Source organism: Phascolarctos cinereus, unplaced genomic scaffold, assembly GCF_003287225.1.
Source record: "Phascolarctos cinereus isolate Bilbo 61053 unplaced genomic scaffold, phaCin_HiC Scaffold_7;HRSCAF=346, whole genome shotgun sequence".
Lineage (NCBI taxonomy): Eukaryota > Metazoa > Chordata > Mammalia > Diprotodontia > Phascolarctidae > Phascolarctos > Phascolarctos cinereus.
The window spans coordinates 48,506,690-48,527,389 of record NW_027556180.1 but is presented as its reverse complement, the minus strand read 5'-3'; positions in this window follow the sequence as shown (position 1 = coordinate 48,527,389).

Sequence of the window (20,700 nt, the reverse complement as noted above, 5' to 3'; positions counted from 1 at the left end):
CCAAAGAATTGCTTTATAGACCTAGAAAAAAATAATAAAATTAATGTGGAAGAACAAAAAGTGAAGAATATTAAGGGAATTGAAGGGAGAAAAATATGAAGGAAGGTGGCCTAGCCCTACCAGATTTCAAACTATATTACAAATCAGTAATCATCAAAACAATCTGATATTGGCTAATAGAGCAGTTGACCAATGGATTAATCAAGTACACAATACATAGTAGTAAATGACTATAGTAACCTAATGTTTGATAAATCCAAAGATCCAAACTTTTAGGGCAAGAACTCACCAGTTGACAAAAATTACAGGGAAGACTGGAGGACAGTTTGTCGAAAAGTAGGCGTACAGCAACATACACACCATATAACAAGACAAGGCCAAAATAAAAATACACAATTAAAACATAGAGGGTAACAACTTAAAAAAAATTAGGGGAGTGTGGGAAATTTTAGCAATCAGATCTCTGGGAAGGGTCACAAGCAAGAAAATGAATAATTTTAATTATATTAAGTTCAAAAAGTTTCACAGAAATATAACCAATGTAGCCAAAATTAGAAGGAAAGTAAGAAAGTGGAGGGAAAATTTATAGCAAATTTCTCCGATAAAGACCTAATTTCTCAAATACATAGGGAATTGAGCCAAAGACCCATTGCCCAATTGATAAATGGTCAGAGAACATTATGACCAGGTCAATTTCAGAAGAAGAAACTAAAGCTATCAATAGTCACACTTAAAAAACATGCTCTAAACTAGTACTCATTAGAGAAATGGAATTTAAAACAACTCTGAGGTAACATCTCACACCTATCAGATTAGTTAACATGATAGTAAAGGAAATTGATAAATGCTGGAGGGGATGTTGACAAAAAGGTATACTAAGGCACTGTTGGTGAAGCTGTGAACTCTTCCAACCATTCTGGAGAGCAATATGAAATTATGTTCAAAAGGCTATGAAAGCATGCTTACTTTTTGACCCAGCGTTACCTCTACTTGATCTGTATCCCCAAGAAATCAGAGAAAATGGACGTGAACCTATATACCAAAATATTGATGGCAGCTATTTTTGTGGTAGAAAAGAATTGGAAATCAAAGGGATACCCATCAATTGGGGAACAGCTGAACAAGTCATGTTATATGATTGTGATGGAATGCTATTGTGCTATAAGAAATGACAAACAGGCTGCTTTCAGAAAACAATCTGGAAAAACTTACATGAATTGATGCAAAATGAAGTGAGCAGAACCAGGAGAACATTGCACATAGCAACAACAATATGGTAATAATGATCATCTGTGAAAGATCAGCTACTCTGATCAATACAATAATCCAAGGCAATTCCAAAGGACCATGATGAGAAATGCTCTCCATCTCCAGAGACAGAACTGATGAACTCTGAGTAAAGATTGAAGCATTTTGTTTTTCACTTTATATTTTTTGCTTATTCTTTTTTGTAACATGGCTAATTTGGAAATGTTTTGCATGACTTCACATGTATAATTTATATCATATTGCTTGCCTTCTCAAAGGGTGGGGGAAAGGTGAGAGAGAGGGTGAGAATTTGGAATTCAATATTTTTAATGTTGAAAATAAATATATTTTAAAAAATAATGTTCATGGGTTAAATGGGAACTGAGCAATGTAGAATATTGCACATGGTTTGTGTAACCCCGTAGGAAGGTCATATTTGAGCATATTCCACTGACTGGGCCCTTACTGGCCAGTTCCCTCATTATACTGGCAGGAGATTTGAGACCCAGGAAAGTACAATAACTTTCCTAAGGGGATATAGATGAAAAATGAGATAATTTATTTAAAGTTTTTAAACCTTACGTATGTCTGATGAGTAAAGCTCGCTACACGTGGTCAAATAGAGTAATAATCATTTTATTAAGGGGGTCAGTGATTTCATTGGTGGTGGGAGCTCCTAGTGAGGAACTCCTATCAATGTAGATAGATACCTTCTTTGCAATTTATAGAGAACTGCCTAGAGTTTCTGTAGTGTGGAGGGATTCTGGTCACATAGCCAGAATGTGTCATGGGTGGGTAGCATAAAACAATTTCCATTTAGGAAGTAGAAAGACCAGGATTTGAATCTAGGTCCTGTCTTAAATTTCAGCACCTTTGCCAAGACTCTACAGTTGCTTTGTTCTCTCTGTACCATGACTATAAACACAAGCAATGTGGGATACTTTCCAATGACCCAATGACTTAAAGAGAAAGTAGAACATTTTTCATTCAATGAATTTCAGTATGAACCATGATTTTGTGATTAATAGTAGTCACTGGACATTTTTGCCCTTTCAAGGAGTTTCAGGTAAAATACAATCCCCTTCTCTATCTGAGTTAGTACTGCAATAGAACGTGGCTTTCTTGAAGAAGGAACTTCAGCTACCATTTCATTGTGAATATAAATGAAGCTCTGACTATTTATTTGGACAGGTGCATTTCCATGGACAGTTGCATATGCACATGAATTTAATTTACTTCTTTTTAGCCTTGGATAGCATAACAAGTCTATATTTTCCCACAGGAGGAAATATGCAGTGTTTTTGGAAACCAAATGCAACTTCTACATTTCAAAGTGAAAAAAAGAGAGCACCCTATAACACCAGTTAAAATGGTTGCTGGTATAGACAGAGAAATGAGCAAATATAGATTCATCTACATAAAGTTGTGCTGCAGAATGAGTAAAGTGTTTGTGGAGGGGATTTTAGAAGAAGTGACATTGTATTTTAAATGTGGAATTTTTTGTAAATCATGCCATTTGAGAGTAAGAATGCTTCAAAAAACATTAAAAATCAGAACTGTGATTTCACTGATGACAGTTTTGAGAGAATTTCTTGGGGCTTCATAAGATATTAAAGTTTGAGCTGTCAGGGACTTCAGGGTCATGAGTCCAACTCCCTCATTTTGTAGAAGAGAAAACTAGGGCCCATGCACTGTTATATGCAATTAATCTCTGGCCTGTGCTCTTACAATGGCCATGGTCCTCTTCGAGAATGAAGGACCAACCACACACACTAAGAAGTCAAAGGCAAAATTTCAATCCAGATATTCCTGATAGCAAGTCCAGAACTCTATCCATTGCACTATGTCATACTGCCTCTTAGGGGAAAAGCCATGATCAACTGAATTATTTGAAAGAATAATGCTTTGTTACTGTGAAAAAAAAAATTCTGAAGTTTGCTTCTCTTTATGTAACTTAATTGGTAATGAAATATGTTCTCAGATCTATTGTCTCCTCCCCCTTTTTTAACCCTTGCATGAATCTACATAGCAATAGAAATATGTGTACATGTGTATTTGTGTGTGCATGTATGTATAGATGGGTGTATCTCAGTAGCATTATAAAATAGCCCTTCTGTAAAAGCAGGAAATTCTCATAGAAACCTAAGGCATAAAGTAGCAAAGGTTCACAGAGAAACTTTTTAGTGGCAATTTTCCAAGTTCATTCTCATGCTCAGTGAAGGTTATACTTTACCAAGTTTGTCATGCTTAAAGTGAAACGTCAGCTGCATTTTTTTTTCTTTTTCAAATACAGGATATTGTTGATTCAGCTGTGTCAAAATCTGTTCTTTCTTATATAAGCAATTGTCTCTTAAAATGACAATAACCAAAAAATAAAATCCTCTGAGAAGCGGTCTCTCATTTCCCAAATTAGAAGTGCCCAGATAATGTCTAAGATGCTGATATAACAATAATGAACATAATCTCTCCTTTTGACATTTGAACTTTCTAACTCCCAGTGCTTTTGGGGGGGGGGAAGAACTTGTTCAGAAATTGTAGTATTTTGTAAGTTTTTTGGGGGGTGTTCTATTTGAATATTTCCTACATAGGCTATGAAAATCTTGTTCTGCTCTGTTGAGATGTTGGACAATGAAGTTATTAAGAATTTAGTCACTTTGTTCCATATTCCAGTTTATTGTGTGCTTTGATATTTTCCTGGAAAAGAGCAGATGGTCTCCTGATGTGGGCAAACCCTAAGCCACTCAATTCCCTTTCATTCTGTGCTATTCTTGTCCATGTCTTTCTATAGATCTTTGTAATTATTTTGTAAAAATATTATAAACAATTTTATCACTAATTTTGAGGTAATTATCAGTCAAATTATGTGGCAAACAACTCAGGAACAACCATGGCTAAAAGTATAAAAAAACTTATCTGGTACCCTAGCCATTTTCCATAAATCTTTCATACAATAAAATATCCAATATATTAAAAGTCACCTAGGTCCTTTTAATATTTTGTGGATCATAGGATCATCAATAGAACTGAGAACCTTAGGGTTCATCTAGACCAGGACTTGACAGCATTTGATATAATTGAAGCTGAGAAAGCTGAAGTAATTTCCCCAAGGTCACACAAGTAAGTAGCAAAGCCAGGATATGAACAGTTAGAACACTGACTATATGATTATAATTCCAGTGTTTTTGTTTGTCTCTTTGTTTTGTATAATACCATTCCTCTTCTTCAAGAACATGCTGAAGACGGTTCTCACCAGCTTTACATGCAGAAATCTGCAAATGCTACAAATCAGGGTTTGATTTATTGGTTTGTTCGTTGTCTAGACTTAAGAAAGTGACAGACAAAATATTAATAAAGCAGAGTAAGCTTAAAAGTGTGCCCTATGGACCTTTTTTCCCAGTGAGCCAGTTGTCAAACATTTGCCAGCCCACGCCTACTCCTCTTGACCTTTCTATGTTTTCTGAGTCCAACATCCCATGCTCTAGCTTAATCTGCAACTGCATTTCCCCTTGACCACATTAACAATTCACAAATTTCCATCTACAACTAATGAGTCACTTTAAAAATTCACCTTAGAATCCTTCACCTTCTGATTTTATAATCTTCATCCTCTGTGATTCTTAATCTCTGATTTCTCTTTTCTGAGGATGCTAAGAATCACTGGAGAAAGTCACAAAATGGAATTGACTTCCACCATTGCAAACTTGTATGTAGCCTCACCTTAATGTTCTTAATGTCATTGATTCTCTATCACCTACCATACTCTTGGTATTCAGGCTATCCATTTGCTGTTCCTTGCTCTCTCTAAATAACAAGTTAACACCCTTTTCTGGTTGAATGTTATATGATCTCATAAGGTCATAGGGCATAGGGCACAAAGTGACCTTAGAGATCATTCTAGCCCAATTACTGTATTTTACATATGATAAAATTGAAACCCAAACAAGTTTCATGATGTTTCACAGGTGGGTGAGTAGTAGAGTTGAGATTTAACCCCAAATCTCTTGACTTCAAATCAGTGCTCTTTCCACAGTAATATTACACTACCAAGGTTTCTTTAATGGCATTTTGCCTCATTCTGTGGGATTCTAGGGCTGGGAGGATTTAATGTAAGAAGAAACTTTCTAGCACTCAGAAGTATTGAAAGCAGAATGATTCGACTTGGGTGGTCCTAAGTTCCACTCATTATAGGTTTTTAAGCACAAGTTGAATGGTGACTTGGGAATGTTGTAGAGATTTTTGTTCATAGGTGTGTTGGACTATTGACCCATGAGGTCCCACCTACCACTGAAATTCTGATGCTTCAAAACCCTGAAATTGGTATCTTGCCAATTAGCAACTGAAGGGGACCCCCACTTAGGGTTTTCACAGAAAATCGTGTATGGTCCTAACACATGCCTAGCAGACATCTTTTGAAGAAAAGACTGTTTCTCTCAACTCAAGCAAATTTTTTTTTCATAAGCAACAAATGTTAAATAAGTACTGTCTATATATGAAATCAGAATAGGTAGATGGTACGGTGTAATGAGCACTGGGCCTGGAGTCAGGAAGTCTTGAGTTCAAACATGGCCTCTGACACTTACTAGCTATATGATCCTAGCCAAGTCACTGTTTGACTCAGTTTTCTCATCTGTGAAATGAGCTAAAGAAAGAAATGGCAAACCACTCTAGTGTCTTTGCCAAGAAAACCTCAAATAGCATCATGAAGAGTTAGACACGACTGAAATGAATGAACAAATATATCAAGTCAATTATATAAGTGGGACGATGTACTCTGAAGCAGAGACTGATCTGCGAAAGCCTGTCTCTTCTTTTCTCATGTTTTCATCAAGAGCATCCTTAATATGAGTGTAGATCATTCTCATAAGAATTTTATGAGGTAATTGGGAGACATTGGAATTTAGTGAATACAGGGTGGAATTCACTGAATTAATGATATAATCAGTTCTATACTTTAGGAAGACCAGTTTGACAACTAAGTGGAAAATGGAGTAGAGTGAAGAGAGAATGCAATAGAATAGAGCTATGCTCTAGTAAGTGATAAATATGATGAATAAGGTGAAGCATGAAAAGTCTTATATAGAAAATAATGCAAAGTACATGAAACCAGGAAAATGCAACGCACATAATGACTGCAATAATGTAAATGGAAAGAAGAACAACAAAATAATCAAAATGGAATCCCGCAGGATTAAAATGTTCAAGCTTGGCCACAAATAAGGGATATGTCTGAGAATTCCCTTGTCCTCATTTCTTTGCAAAGGTACAGTAAATGTTTGTGGAACATTGCATAAAACATCAGATTTTTTTTTCTTTTTGCTATGTTGATTAGTTTTCCTGAACATTTTTTTCTTTTCCCCCTTTTTAGTTTTTATGAAAAATGATGGCTCTTTAGGAGGGAACAAAGAGAAATATAATGAAAAATGTAGGTGATGAGGGTAGAAAAATCAATAAAATTCTGTTTGAAAAATAATGCACTCTCCTATATAAGACATTCATGAGAAGTATCATTAAGGTATATAGATGCCGTCACCTTCAAGAATAGTCAAAATTACTGGAGAAAAAAATGATCCTATAGGAAGCTTTGTATGAGGTCCATCTAAGCAAAATCATCTCAAGCACAGTAATAGACAAAATTGTGAGGACAAAAAAAAGATGTGAAATTGAACAGATCTGCCATCATTTCTGTGTCAATATTATCTTCTTATTGATGGAATGAAACCATCACGTGTGGACTCTAATATTTCAGTACCAAAGGGATATATGAGCAATTTGAAATGTCATTCAAGAAAATAAAGTTGGGGAAAAAACTGGACCTGATCAAATATATATATAGATAGAAATCTATCTTAATGGTGCAACATTTTAAAGGTTACTCAGGGGTTGATTTTCAAGTTATATTACAGAATAAAACATTCTGAAAGTATGGCAAAGGATATGGGAGGAATCGTATCACCAAAATCAGTGACCAAGAAGAAATTGAACACTTATTCACATGTACTTTACCACCAACATGCTGTCAGAAATAAGAGTAGTTTTGCCTGCTTTTCTTTTGCTTATCTTTATGCTTTTAATTTTTTTCTTGTCTTATTGCTATAGCTAACATTTATAGAATTATGTTACAGGACATAGGGAGAGAGACAATTCTTGCCTTCCATCTCTGTTGATCAAGAAAACTTCTAATATTTCTTCATTGCCTAGCAAGTACTTGGTGTATAGCAGACACATATAGATATTATATGGATGATAGATGATAGATAGATAGATAGATAGATAGATAGACAGATAGATTAGTTTAGATAGACAGAGAGACAGACAGATAGAGTAAATAGAAATCTATTCAAAGTAAGTAAAAAGTAATTTCTGAAGGAGGGCTAGGAAAAGCATGCCATCTGGGAGGTTAGGATCAGGAAAGGCCTTATGTAAGAGGTAGAACTTAAGACTAGCTTTGAAAGTATCTGAGGATTCCAGTGTATATGTGGTATGTGTTGGGAGGGATGGGAGATCATTCTAGGAAAAGGAGGCAACCTGTGAAAAAGCATGGAAGTGCAAGATGAAATATGTATAATAAGAGTTAATAGCCTAGTTTACCTGGAAAGTTAAATAGATGTTGGAGAAATAATGTGTGATCAGTCAGGAGGGAGAGGTAGGAGCCATACTGATAAGGATTTTAAATACTAGGCAAAAAAGGTTGTATGGGTTGTCCTGGCCAATTTATCATCTGGGGTCCAATTGTTTTACAGTCAGTCTGTTTTCATCAGTCCTTAATTACGTCTTCTGTCAAATGAGACAATTGGACCAGATGATCTCTAAGGTTTCATTCAGCTCTAATATTCTAAGAAGTTGCATTTTCCAAAAACGGAGTCAAAAGAGTCAGTTGCATTCCTTTGCCAAACAAAAACTGGCTTACATTGCTTGAGATTATCCTGTCAGTAATGATGGCAACATTTTGAATTAGTCTGTGGAAACACAAAAAAAGATGCCTTCTCTAAAGTGCTTTTAAACCTGACAAATATGCCATTATTTTGTTATTATTGTGATAAAATGAACACAGTAGAAACAAAACAAAGATCAGCATTTGTTGCATATTGTGAAGTAAAATATTAAATTGAAGTAATTTAAGTTTATTTTCAGATTACTGTTAAAATAAGTAAGTTTTCCAGTGTAAATCAAATCCATGCATAATTAGACAAAGTCAACATAAATATTGACATTCGTTTTAATAATCTCTTAAGGTTTTAGTTTTATGTCAACATAAAAATTTTAATGGTCTTAATGGTAACCAACATACTGTATCTGTGCAAAAGTATTTGTGCAAAAGTATTTAAAATGTAGATTTCAGTTTATGTTCATGAAAGAGTTCTTCAATTGGCCAGTTTTCACCTAATTTAACATCTTGCCAACATTTCACAGAATGATAATTTTAAATGCACAATAACAACTTATTTATACACCTGCTTCTTCTTGATTAACTCTGACAGGATATTTAAAATCTTTGTCCCATGATATCAGTTGATGAGAACTAGAAATGAGTCAGTATGATTCAGTAGAAAAAGTGGTAGTCAGAAAACCTGCGATCAAATCCTACTTCTATCGTTTCCGGGCTGTGTAACTTTAGACACTTAATATCTTTGGGACTGACTTCCTTCATCTGTAAAGTGAAGGGATTGGACTATATGGGCTGTAATGTCCCTTCCAGCTCTAAATTTCTGATCTCAAAGTGTGATAATTTTTTTAATCAGTATGGAAATTTCTGTGTTCTGTTTTTTATGTTTTGTGACATGGGTAAACATTCTCCTACATAGCAAAAGATCAGGTAGCTAGGTGGTGCAGCGGATAGAGCGCCAGCCCTGAAGTCAGGAGGACCTGGGTTCAAATCCGGCCTCAGACCAAACACTTGACACTTACTAGCTGTGTGACCCTGGGCAAGTCACTTAACCCCAATTGCCTAACCCCCCCAAAAAAACAAGCAAACAAACATAGCAAAAGATCCATGGCTTGGACTAAACCAAGAAAAAGATAGGCCAAATTAGTGAAAAGTCTGATCTGGACTTCCAGGAGACAAGCTGGTGGAGTAAGCAGTAAATTACTGTAACTCTTCCATACTCACCTCCAAATAATTATAAAATAGATCCTCAGATTAAATCCTGGAACAGCAGAAAAACAGTAGAAAAAAAGATGGAGTGAAACAATATTTTAGTCCAAGAAAACTTGGAGGATTAGCAAGAAAGGTCTGTCTAGCTTGAGTTAAAGGGGAAAACAGGCCAGGATGGGAAGTTTCCCAGCAAGCCAGCAGTAAGTCCCATCTCAGCAGTCCAGCAGGAGATCCTGAGCCCCAGTGTGGAGGAGCAGGCAATCACCAACCGCAGGACCCCCCACATGCCTCAGCATAGCCAAGGGAACTGGCAGTCTCCAGCTCAGATCACCATGCTTCAGTGCAGCCTTGGATGAACAGGAGTCCTTCGGTGGCCAGACCACCATGTGCTGCAGCACAGCCCCGGGCAAATAGGTAGATGCCAACCCTATGGACGCTTAAGCAAACAGGAGGCAGCCAGCCAGCATTAGCCTGCCATAATTCAGCATAGCCCTGGGCAAACAGGCAACCTTCAGCAGCCAGACCTCCATGTGCTTCAGGATAGCCCCAGAGAAATGCAGAAACACCCCTCCAGTCCTCAGCCCATGCCAGACACCACCACCAGGACCCTAACTCAACACCAGGTAAGCTTCCAGAACCCTACAAGCTACAGCAACACCAGCCAACCACCACCTCACCCCCTCAGCACAGCACCAGACATGAGGGTCCATGAGCCTCAGGGCAACATCAGGGCAGCACCAGGCAAACACTAGCACAAGATGCAGGAAACTTCCCCTTCCATCTGGGAACAAAGCTCAAATTTAAAAGTAAAGAAAAAGGCCAAAAAAAGAGCAAAAAGATAACTAAAAAATAATCTGACAATAGAAAGTTATTATAGTGACGGGGAAGACCAAGACATAAACTCAGAAGAGGACGATATCAAAACACTTATGGGCAAAACCCCAAAGAACAATGGGAAGTGGTCTCAAGCCCAGAAAGAATTCATGGAAGAGCTAAAAAAGGAGCTTAAAAATCATATAAGAGAGGTGGAAGAAAAATTGGGGAAAGAAATGAGAGCAATGCAAGAGAATTATGAAAAAAGAGTCAATAGCTTGGAAAACTGCTTAAAAAGTAGAATTGGCCAAATGGAAAAGAAGATACAAAAATCCACTGAAGAAAACAGCTCCTTGAAGAGTAAAATTGGTCAAATGAAAAAGAAAGTACAAAAGTTAATTGAGGAAAACAGCACCTTACAAGCTAGAACTGGGCAAGTGGAAGCTAATAGCTCTATGAGACATCATGAATCAATCAAACAAATGCAAAAGAATGAAAAAAAATTAAGAGACTGTAAACTACCTCATGGGAAAAACAACTGACCTGGATAATAGATACAGAAAAGACAATATCAGAATCATTGGACTACCTGAAAGCCATAATCAAAAGGAGGATCTGAACAGCATCTTTCAAGAAATTTTCAAGGAAAATTGCTCTGGTGTCCTGGAATCAGAGGGCAAAATAGGCATTGAAAGAATCCATTGATCACTTCAGGAAAGAGATACCACCCCAAAATCCCCAAGGAATATTATAGCCAAATTTCAGAACTATCAGGTCAAGGAAAAATACAAGTGGCCAGAAAGAAACAGTTCAAATATTGTAGAATCACAGTCAGGATCACACAGGATTTGGCAGCTGTAACATTAAAGGATCAGAGATGATGGAACATGATATTTTAAAGGGCAAAGGAACCAGGACTATAATCAAGAATCATTTACCTGGCAAAATAAAACGTAATATATCAAGGAAAAGATAGGCATTCAATGAAATAGAAGGATTTCAAGCCTTCATAAGGAGAAGATGAGAACTAAACCAAAAAAAAAATTTGGCCTCCAATATCAAGTTCAAGAGAAGCATAAACAGGTAAAAAGGGGAAAGAAAACATAAGGGATTCAATGGAGCTAAACAGTTTATATCCCTTCATGGGAAGATGAACCTTGTGAATCTTAAAAATTGTATCACTAACATTACAGTTAGAAAGAATATAAATAGAGGGTATGGGTGGTATGGGGTGAATTTGAGGGAATGACAAAAAAATTAAGAGATGAGAAAAAAATAAAATAGGTACAGAAGGAAGGGAGAGGTAGATTGGGGTAAATTATCTTCACATGAAGAGGCAAGAAAGACTTATTACAGTGGAGGGGAAGATGGGAGACGGGGTGAGTGATGGGCATCGCTTGAATGTGTGTATGAGTGAGTGTGGGTGTGTGTATGTATGAGTGTGGTGTGTATGTGTGTTTGTGTGTGTGTGTGTAATGGTAGCTATCTCTAGGCAAAGGTGGGGAAGGAGAGAAGAAAAGAAAAAAAGAGAAAGTTGCTTGATACCTTTAATATATATTTTAAAGGAATAGCAAGTTGTACATAATAGATTTGCAATTTTATGTGCAATCATCTTTTTTCTGTTCTACTATGTTATGGAAATATTTGTTTTATTTCTTAATAAATACATTAAATCAAACTCATTTATAAAAATATTACTGGGAAGGATGGTGGAAGATTATGAGACATGTCATCTGATAAAGCTATGGAAAGGTTTTTAGAAGAAAAAAAATTAAAGAATGTTTGGTGAGAAATTAAACTAAGTATTCATGCCATTACCTCAACCTGAGAGCATTTAAGGACAAAATTTCAGCGATAACAAATAGAACAAAAAATCCTATGAAGTGATAAGGTAAGTGATTTGTATCTGTTAAATATGCAAAATTGTTAGAATTGGTCTTAATGTAATTTCCTTCATCTACTTCCCATTTTATGTTGTTGGTAATAACTTGATTAAATTAAAATTCATATTGAAATTGTCAAATGCATACCATATCTGTTTCTCATTTTGTTCTTTATTCTAGCTTTATAGTAATTTTTATTTTTATTTTAATGTGTCACAGGTCTGTCTCTACATAGACAGATTATTGAGGAACAATACCAACATCAGTAACATTTCCTATCTGTTACATACATATATGTATACACACACACACACACACACACACACACAGAGATGTGTATATCTTTTACCATCAAGAATAGTGAACTTGCCACATTGAAATCACAGTTCTTAGTTGTGTAGCACTAGACCTAAGGGAACATTTACTTCCTAAGGCACAGTCACAGATACACAAACATGTTCCCCCCACCACTTGGAAGGCAGAATCCTCCTCGATCTCTACCTCAGTCTTTGGGGAAGGAAAGGAGATTAGGGTTATGGCTTAGCTAGGTTGCTATAGAACACAGTTCAAGTCAAAAAAAAATCCCCTTGGACTCAAATTCCAGGCATCCTGGCTTCTCAGGGTTTCCATGTCAGCCTGACTGGCTGTACCACTCTGCCTACAATCCTGGCTCCAAGTTCATTACAGCTCAAATTCTTTCATGGCTCAATTTCCACTGTGGCTCAAACTCCTGGTCCCACTCTGGAAACTGAAAAAATAACATGGAACAGAAATGAACATCTTCAGAACCATTTCTCAGAGCTGGATTTTCCTTCCTTTCTTAACTGTAGCAGAAAGTGGTAGAAAAGAGGACAGTGGAAAAGATGGTGGAGAAGAGAGCTAATGATTCAGTTTCACCAGTTTTAAAGATGCAGACAGCCAATCAAAAGAAGATACTTCTACCCACATTGTAGAACACATGGTGTGTGGACTCCATATCAGGCAAACTGGGCTTATTCAACAACCAGGTTATACACACTTATAGAAGAAATGGAAATGGTTTTAAAGAAAAATAAAATTGACATAATACCTGGATTCAGCCAACTATACTCAGATGAGGTTCATGTAGCTAGTGAAACAATTTTGATAGTGTTTAAGGATCTACATTCAAATCAGGGAATATACCAAAAGTATGGGGAAAAAAAACAACTCAGGCCACGACAAAAAAAAAAGTGACCACAAGAATATTAATAGTTTCTGGTCCTCATGCTTACTGATTTTATAATATTTACATCAATTGAAAATCTCTCTGAGTATAATCTCCACGTGTATCAAAGACATCTTTGATGGTATCAAAAAGGATCAGGGAGAGTTTTGCAAGTGATTTTCTACAGTAGACCACATCTTTATTATCATAAAATCAACGAAAAGATGTAGATAATGTGTGGTATTACTGTGCTTATTGTTTGTTTAATTAAAAAAACAAACATTTGACCCTGTAAAACTGAACAGTGTCATAAAAACTTTCTTTTAACAAGACATTTCTCCTTGGAACCTCAAAAAAAAATCAAGACTTAAAGATATAACAATAAAGATAACTTTTAATGACCTGATAAAAAAAATTGTTGCAGTCATGTCTAAGTCTTCAGATTTCTTGGCAGAGATATTATAATGGTTGTCTTTTCCTTCTCTAGCTCATTTTACAGATGAAGAAATGGAGGCAAACAGGGTTAAGTGACTTACCCAGGGTCACACATTTAGTAAGTGTCTGAGGCTGTATTTGAATTCAGGTCTTCTTGATTCTAATTCTGGTGCCCCGTCTATTGCTCCTTCCCTTACTCCCCAAAAATTGGGCAAGGAATAAAAGTGAGAGATGTATATTTGCCAAAGGTGTTCAACACCATGATGGAAGAAATACATTGTAGAGTTTAAGGTGCAGAGGGATCTCCTGTTAATACTGAAGTTCTCCAGATACTGCTATTTGTGGATAAGATCATGTTGGTTGCATCAAGACTTGGAGCATTACAGAGTCTCTGGGAAGCCATCCATAAACAAACAGAAGGATGTGGACTAACCATTCACACAGGAGAATCCAAGTGGCTAAAGAATGTCTGTTTTTGAGGCTATAATTAGAAATTGGATAAACAGCCTTTAGAACCTATCAGATTTGAACAGAGGCTGCAAAGGAACTGTGGATTGGGCTCAGTTAAACAGAAAGAAGACTGTGTAGTAGGTTATCGTTGGAAAATTATGAAGGTCATTTAAGGAATTTAAGATTCTCACTGAAACAAAAGACTATTTTAAAAATTTTACTATTCTAATATCAGAAAAAAATGAGGAAGACTTCCAGATTTCTTGTGGTGAACTTTTAGAGAAACAAGGACAAAATTTGCACACGATGGTCAGAAACGGATAAGCTGTAATCACTGTTATTGGAGGAAACTCCTAAATTGATGGGATCACAAATCCCATTTGAGCGTTCTTCCAGTCATCAGGTATGGCTGTAAGTCATGCAACATTACAATCTTTGAAGAATTAAACTTGAAGGGCAATGGAGACGTGCATGGTGGAGTTTAAGCGGATGCAGTAAATTACAAATGAGACACAGTCCAATGAATTTCATTGATGAAATGTATAACTGAGAAATGAGATAGGCTACATGTATGGCAAGAGAGAAGGTTAAGTGATAGGCACTTTGTGTCTTGGGGCAGCTAGGTGGCACAGTGGATAGAGTTTTGGGCCTAGAGCCAGGGAGATTTGAGTTCAAATCTGGCCTCACACACGGTCTGCATGACAGGTTGCTTAACCCTGTTTGCCTCAGTCTCCTTATTTGTAAAATGAGTTGAAGGAAAGGGCAAACCACTCCTGTATCTTTGCCAAGAAAACAAAGAGTAAGATGCAATGAAAATGACTGAACCACAACTACTCTGTGTCCTCCATTGGTACTTGGTAGAGTCATAAGAAATCTAAGAAGGCATCCAGAATGTGGCATAGATCCCCCTGTCATGACTTTATTGGAGAATCTGAACAAATGTCTCACTGGATGGGCAAGTATGGGTGAGCTGGAGTCTACATAATCAGAGAGAACAGTAAAACTGATGAGCTCACTTATCTTTGGAGTACCTCAGTACTGAATGTTGATTCTCTTTTAGAATACTTTTGTTTCTATTCCTCTCAAATATGCCTTAAGGCAATCATGTTTTGGTACCCTTTTATGTTGTTATTATTGCTGAGAACCTTTATAAAATGCACAATTTGTGTGTTAGTCTTAGCATGCTATGTATCACAGGGTAAGTGTTGCCCTTTGAGAGTAAAGTGCTCACAGGCCTCAGAAGGGTGTAAAATGTGCAAAGAGGAAATGAGAGTGTGACACATTTAAAATTTTCAGGAAATTCTTATTTCTTCAAATTTAGGCCTAGCAATGACAAGACTTTATTTGGTCATAGAAGCTAGCGACCATAATCCACTCCATCTCTGAGGTAGGCTGCAAACCTCTCATAGAATTGTTTTCTCCTGAGCAACAAAGCAAGTGTCTGAAATTGATCACTAGTGAAGATTCATTGAAAAACATTAGGTAAAAATACATTTTTTCATTTGGTTAAATGTCGCAAAGCACAGCATTAAATATTGTACAAAATAGAATGTTTACTTCAAAGTTTTGCCAATTTACAACCGTTATGAATTTTTAGTGCTAACAAAGTACACATAAATAAATAGTCACAAAGTATAAATTCTACTTTTTTCCTTTCAGTTACATATTCTCTTAGAATTGAAATATATATGAAAATATGACATTCTCTCAAGTTTTGCATACAATCCATAATTTTCCAAATATGGGCCTCACTCAGAATTTCATCCTTTCCAAAAGTCATTTCTTTAGAACAGACATGTAGCAGAGTGGATTGAACACTAAGCCTGGAGTCAGGATGGCCTGAGATTTAAATTTAACCTCAGAAATTTCCTAGCTATATGACCCTGGGCAAGTTACTTAAACTGTTTGCCTCAGTTTTCCTCAACCGTAAAGTGGAAATAATAATAACACCACAATGAAGAAGGAAATGGTGAGCTGCTCCAGTATCATTGCCAAAAAAATCCCCGATAGAAGCACTAGCAGTTGTACATGTCTAAATGATTGAATAGCAACAACAGTAATGGTGACAAAATGAGGATGATAATAGCACCTACCTCCCAGGATTGTTGTGAGGATCAGATGAGATAATATTTGTAAATGGATTCGATCCCCATAGAGAATAGTCAACTTCACAGCTCTATCGCCATAGACATAGCATACTGCCTGGCCCATAGAAGGTGCCATATAAATGCTATTGTTGTTGGTGTTTTGTTATTGGGACATACTACAAACAGTGGTTGTTCAGAGAATGAACATTGCTTCACATAATTTTAAGTGCTCCATATCTATTGGATTCAGTTGTGTTATTGCCTTCGGGATACCAAGACCATTGTCTCTTTACCCTATGTAGACTACTTAACCTCACAGTTCTGTCACTATAGACTGCATCAATTGCCTTGGCCAGCTGCCCTACCATCATTCACAAAAGCATGAAGCAAAACATTGGTACTTTTTCAATATCTATTATTAGAAGAAAATATCTCTGATTCTGTGGGACGTTGATGTCACTATCTGCATACTGTATCATGACCAGAGGATCACACACCATTCTGAACAATAAGATATTACATATTTTTCAGCTGTATGGCACAGTGCATAGAGTTCAGACATTCACTAGCTAGATGACCTTGGGGAAGTCACACTCTCTATTAGCCTCAGGTTTCTCATCTGCAAAACAGGGAGTTGGATACGATGTCCTCTACACCCCTTCTGGCTCTAAATCTACGCTTCTGTGATCCATACCGCAGTGTGTCATTACATTACACTAAAGATTGTGACATATTTTCATGGTGCTAGGGTATTGCTTGGAAATGTATACCTTCCTTTTGAAGGATCGATCTCATGTTTCTTTCATGTTTATTAAAGAGATTAATACGTCTACTGCTATTCCACTCCCACCTGCTTCCCTCCCAGGAGGATGTAGGGAAAAGTAAGTGATTCCCCAGAAGCAGTCCATAATATGGATTCTTGAATCCACCCTCCAGCGACATCCCCTAGAAGTCTCCTAGTTCACCAAAGGTAATAAATTATAGCAAGTTCTTTGCCTGTCAATTTATCAATCAGTCAATCAACAAACATTTGTTAAGTAGCTACCACATGCCAGGAGCTGAGCTCCAAAGACAAAAAAAAGAAACTGCCTGTGCTCAAAGACATCGCATTTTATTGGGGAGGCAATGCTACATGTATGTATGATTATATAATGAATAAATATGTAAGAAATGAATCCAAAAGAAAACCAATGAAGCTAGTTATAAGATAGTAAAGTGAAGCAAGGGGCTAGGAGTTGAGGTGAACAGCAAATATTTCATATAGATTAGAAGATGACCACTACCTCTCCTTAAGATGAGCCACATCTTAGAAGAAAAGAGGGCCTCCATGAGGCAGAGGTGAGGAGGTAATACATTCCAACAGAGAGCTAGGTCAGGGTTATGGAGATGGGAGACAGAGTATACTATATGTAAGTATCAGAGAGAAGGATGTTTTGCCTGAACCACAAAATGTGTGAAGTGTGGTCATGTATAATATATGCTTCTCAAAAGAATATGGAGGAGCATAAAAGGTAGATAGAACCAAGTTTTGGTTTTTAGCAAAGCATGAATTGTAATTGCAGTGGACAAAGCACTAGGCCTGGAGTCAAGAAGACTCATCTTCCTGAATTAAAATATGGCCTCAGATGCTTACTAGCTGTGTGACCCTGGCAAGTCACTTAACCCTGTTGGCCTCAGTTTTCTCATCTATAAAATGAGCTGGAGAAGGAAGTGGGAAATTGCTCCAGCATCTTTGCCAAGAAAACCCAAAATTAGGTCATCAAGAGGTGGACGTGACCTAAAAATACTGAACAGCAACGATAGTAACAACAAGAGAAATGGAGGCAAGGGGAGTAGAACTGGAATGAGGCATAGGAAGAAAAGGAAGTCTGGGAGATTCTAGTCAATGGATGAATTTCATAGTTCTTGTCATGAGTAAGAACTAAACAGGACAAGAAGGCATAAAGGAATCACAATCCTCCTCAGTGAACTGTGAAATCCCTAAACCCTCACCTGACGTGTGCACACTTTCTGGAGATAGCTGGACTCTTTGGAGCTAGTTTTATGATGGCTACAAGTTGGCGCGGTCTTTGTCTTCATAGGTAAAATTGTACGGAAAGTTTAGGTAATTGACCAGATAATTGAGGCTAAAGGTGGTAGGGGGAGGTTGGGGAGCTAAATAGTTCTGACATTTAGTAAACATTTTTTAACATTAGCTTACCAAAAAACCAAGCTGAAACTGTGATAGTATGTGTGTATAGGAGTAAAGGAAAATCATCTGAGAAAATAGAAAGCATGGCTGGTTGCTGCAGTTTTGATTTTCATCCGATGGATTTTAAACTTGGCTTATAAACCTGGGTCAATTTTCTTTGCCAAAATAAAAATTTGACTGACATTTGCCGAGATATTTTGAAACCAGGTTTTGCCTTTATTTAGCCAAATCTGAAATTCATGACATATTGAAGATGACAGCATTTGGGCAAATTCATTGAGTAAATAGAGTATTCGCTTATAAAAAATGAAGTTAAAAAGTCTGGTAACACAGAACATGCCAAGGTTTCTTTGTAAATATTTTACGTGCAAAGCACTTTGTTGTATACACTTGGTCATTCTCCTACTAAAAAAAACCCCAAAAACCAAAAACCAAAACAAAACCTCAGTGACTGCTCCATAGTATCTCTAGCACAAAATAAAAATTCCCTAGCCATGGGACAGCTAGGTGGTGCAGTGGTTAGAGCAGTGGCCCTGATGTCAGGAGAACCTGAGTTCAAATCTGGCCTCAGTCCAAAACGCTTGACACTCGTTAGCTGTGTGATCCTGGGCAAGTCACTTAACCCCAATTGCCTGAAAAAAAAATCCCTAGACAGAAAATTTATAGCCATCTGCAACATAGCTCCCAATTACAGTACACAGATTCTTCTAAGTCTCAGGATTTTCCTTCAGTGAGAAACCTTTTATTATTCCCCTTGTGCCCCTGCCCAGGTTATTAGTTCACCCTTTCTTCTGGTATTATTTTATACGTACTTATTAATGTAGTTGTCATAACTGTTGTAGTCTCACTCCAGTAGAATGTAAGCCATTTGAGGACAGGGCAGTTTTTAATCTTGTGTTGGTATTCCTTGAGGCTAGCACGTTTGTTGGACGAATCAAGCTGAATTGATTGCTCTGTACCCTGGCTTCATTTTCACTAAATGCTCATCAGATATCGATCATTGCCAGTCCTCTTAAATGGGCTAATTGTTAATGGCACTGAGGCCATTTAGATGATGGGGACTGTATATGCCATTATACTTCATTAAAACCAAGAAGTTTACCAAAATGAGAAGGGTTTTATTATTTCCATCATCAATGAGTACAAGCAAATAATCAGATTTCAAAGTAACCAACAGCTCGATGTCTGTCCCAGTTTACCAATTGTAGGGAAGAGAGGAGACATCCTTTAGGAAGGTAAGCTTGGTCTGGGTGGGGCAGTCATCTTTTTTCTTTGAAGATGATCCCTAACTCTTTATGAAAGGCTGATAGAAAATTCCACAAGGTTACAGCTGATGTTTTACTTATTTTTTCCATTAGCACCAATGGCCTCATTTAGAGTCCCAGGCGCTCTTTGTACGTCTGCCCCTTGGAATCCCTTGTGACCCCAGAACCCCTTTCTCAGGAAGTTTCAGTCTAGTTTTGTTTCTTTCAGGCCAGTTTCCTCTCCTGCTCACAGCAGTCCACAACTTACTCCTATTTTTTATTTGCTTGTTTGTTTGAAGTTTAAGTTTTTTAAAAGATCACTCTTCTGAATGTAGCCTTTGAACAATACCAAGGCTTTAATCAAAAAATATTCAGCAACTTACCATGACCTACCAAATAAAGTATAAATTTCTGATCCTAGAATACAAGAATTTCCCCTATCTAGCTTTACTCTCTTTTTAGTATGATTTCACTCTACTGTCCTCATATACTCAACATTGCAGTCAAATAGGGACAATTTCAATTTCCCATTCTTACCCTGGTTATCTCCCATCTACATGTTTTTGCTTAATTCATCCCCCATACCAGGAATTAATTCTCTCCACCCAACTTGCCATTGGCAGTGAGGTGGTACAGTGGATAGAATGCCTAATCTGGAGTAAGAAAGACCTGAGTTCAAATCTAGCCTCAGACACTTACTATCTGTGTGACCCTGGGCAAGACACTTAATTATGTTTGCCATATTTTCCTTATCTGTAAAATGAGGTGGAGAATGTAATGGCCTACCACCCTAGTGTATCTGCCAAGAAAACCCCAAATGGGGTCATAAAGAGTCAGACATGATCAAAAATGGCTGAATAAAAACCTGCTTTATTCTTAGTGTTAAAGCTTTTTAAAATAATATTTTTGGGGGCAGCTAGGTGGCACAGTGGATAAAGCTCTGGACTTGGCATCAGGAAGACCTGAGTTCAAGTCTGGCTTCAGACATTTGACACTTACTAGCTGTGTGACCTTGGGGAAGTCACTTAAACCTTGACTGCCTCACCAATAAGCAAAAAAAAAAAATCCCCA